Source organism: Lynx canadensis, chromosome A3 (assembly GCF_007474595.2).
Source record: "Lynx canadensis isolate LIC74 chromosome A3, mLynCan4.pri.v2, whole genome shotgun sequence".
Lineage (NCBI taxonomy): Eukaryota > Metazoa > Chordata > Mammalia > Carnivora > Felidae > Lynx > Lynx canadensis.
The window spans coordinates 114,390,219-114,393,486 of NC_044305.1; positions in this window are offsets into that span (position 1 = coordinate 114,390,219).

Here is a 3,268-nt window from a genome sequence, read left to right on the forward strand (position 1 = left end):
TCTTTTTAAATTTTCTTTAATGTTTATTTATTTTAGAGAGAGAGAGCATGAGTGGGAGAGGGACAGAGAAAGACAGAGGCACAGAATCCAAAGTAGGTTTCAGGCTTTGAGCTGTCAGCACAGAGCCTGATGCGGGGCTCGAACCCACAAACCATGAGATCATGATGTAAGCCAAAGTCAGACACCCAACTGACTGAGCCACCCAAGCACACCTCCTTTACTACTCTTTTAGTAATTATCACAGAGATTACAACACACATCCTTGACTTATACACTTTAGTATAAATAATTCTACCATTCTGTTGATAAAAATAGAGCCTTGGAATAATTAAACTATATATAAACCTTCCTGCCTTTGCATTGTTGTTGTCCACTACTTTACTTCTCTCTATATTTTAAACCTCTCAAATTCAAATCTTAGTTAGTAAGGAAAATGCTAGTTTCTTGACACTGAAATGCACCTTCCCCAGCTTTACCTAACTGGCATTGGCAAACTCAGTGGTAAGTTGGTTCTTTTAGTTCACTTCTGAAAACTTATCCTATCCGCATACATTTAGACTTTAACTGTACACTTTAGCTCCAGAAATTCTAATTTGACAACCTATAATTTAGGAAATGATTTCTAATTTCCCTGGTTTGGGTGTACCTTTATTGTCCTGAAAACTGGGAATAACATTTTAAAACAAAGCACTTATCAGAGTTAGCAGTTTTGCTGGGACAGAAATCCATGTTAGCAGTGCAGTGTTTTGAGTGCTGCTTTGCACTGCTTCTTACTGGTCACCCACAGTGTTAGGGATTGGAGGGGACCAGGGCCCCCATTTGTTCTGGCCCACTTGAATACCTAGCCCCAAATTCTCAAGGTCCATTTTTTGTTAGTTTACAAAAATAACATTTAGATACTACGTCCCCACATTTTTTCTTTCAGTATCGAGCTAATCTACCCCTCCATAAAAGGGAAGAGCTATGATCTCTCAAAAAATTGAATCGGAGAGTCTCTGGACATGAGGCAAAGTAGAGATTTCAAGCTTAAAGGATAAGGAATATTTTTAAGCAGTGAGACAAACATTCCTCTTTGTTTATTTGGCTCCTGGAAAGCATCCCCGAGGCACTAGTTTTGAAACACTTTTCTGGAAATACTAATATCTTCAGAGTAAATATCTAGCAATACTGACATTTGAGTCTCCAGTGAAAAGTGGACTAACTACATGATCACTTTTTAGAGAAGCCATCCAGCAGTCATGTCCTGCTCATGCACATAGAACTCTTAAATTTTTTAGTGTGCCCCTCTCACATAAAAGTAGAAACCCAAGGATCATCAGACAGTTTTTAAAGAGACCTTAATATGAAGGGGACCCAAATAAGAGTACAACAACAAAAATGATGAACAGTAAAAAGAGCTAGAGGAAAAGAGATGATGCAAGGAAAAAGGTCAACCAAATAAACTATAATAAATATTTTTAAAGAGATAACACCATGTTGTAATAACAGGCAAGAACAAGATGCTTCATAAGAGAGTAACTGGAGATCAAGAAAGAACTCCTGGAAGATAAAAAAAATAGGACAGCTAAAATAAAAGAGTCAGTGAAAGGGTTGGAAGAAGAAATTGAAGAAATAATCACAGAGATAGAACAGAGGTAAAGAGAAGGAAAATAAGACATAAAGTCTAAAGAAATTAGAGAACTAAATTTATGAGACCCAGTATGTGATTCATAGGAATTGCAGAGAATGAACCTCCAAGTTAAGTTGAGAGAGAAGAAATTATATTTAAAAAATGAGGAATGTTTCCATAACTGAAGAAAATAACTCTCCAGGTTTAAGTGATTGAGTGTCCCACAAGAAATGAGAAATGACAGAACACAAGAAACATCATTATTTGGGATATTACTCTAGGTGATGGTTCTAAAAATGTCTGGAGAGAAGAGTCACATGCAAAAGATAACAAATAAGAATAGCATCTAATTTCTTAACCTCACATTTGACAGCTAGATACAGTGGGAAAGGCAATTCTGATGAAGTTAAAAAATTTTTTTTAATGTTTATTTTTTTTTTTATTTTTTTTTAAATTTTTTTTTAACGTTTATTTATTTTTTTTGGGACAGAGAGAGACAGAGCATGAACGGGGGAGGGGCAGAGAGAAGAGGGAGACACAGAATCGGAAACAGGCTCCAGGCTCCGAGCCATCAGCCCAGAGCCTGACGCGGGGCTCGAACTCCCGGACCGCGAGATCGTGACCTGGCTGAAGTCGGACGCTTAACCGACTGCGCACCCAGGCGCCCCTAATGTTTATTTTGAGAGAGAGAGAGAGAGAGACAGAGTGTGAGCGGGGGAGGGGCAGAGAGAGAGGAAGACACAGAATCCGAAGCAGGTTCCAGACTCCGACCTGTCAGCACAGATCCTGACGCAGGGCTCGAACCCAGGAACCACAAGATCATGACCTGAGCTGAAGTCGGACGCTCAACGAACTGAGCCTCCCAGGTGCCCCTGAGTGAAAATGTTTCTTCACCTAGAATTTTATATTTGAGTGAAGTGTGAAGTTAGATGAACATTTTTTTTTTTGACATGCAAGATCTCAAAAACTTTACCTACCACATACATTTTATCAGGAATTTATCAGAGAATGTGTTCCACTAAATAAGTGAAAAAAACAAGAAAGAAGGGGCGCCTGGGTGGCTCAGTCAGTTAAGCCTCCGACTTCAGCTTAGGTCATGATCTCACAGTCCATGAGTTCAAGCCCCACATCGGGCTCTATGCTGACAGCTCAGAGCCTATAGCTGGCTTTGGATTCTGTGTCTCCCTCTCTCTCTGCCCCTCCCCTACTCATGCTCTGTCTCTCAAAAATGAATAAATGTGAAACAAATAAATAAATAAAAGAAAGAAGAAGATACAGGATCCAAGAAAGAGAGGATCCAGTTTAGAATAGCATTAATGGACAATTGTCAAATGATAGCTGTGCAACAGTCCTGGAGAAGCAACATGTGCAGAGAGAAGCAAGAGACTGGGGGCGCTCTGGAAGGGCAGTGTGTGGTTGAAAGAGAGAGAGAGAGAGAGAGAGAGAGAGAGAGAAAGAGAGTCAATGAAATATTTGTAAGACAGGCAAGGAAGATCCACCCTTTATATAATTGAAGACCATGAAAAACAAAAATGAAACAAGCAGAATATATAAAAATTATAATTCAAGAAAAAAAAATCAGGGGCGCCTGGGTGGTTCAGTCAGTTAAGCGCCAGGCTTCAGCTCAGGTCATGATCTCACGGTTCATGGGTTCGAGCT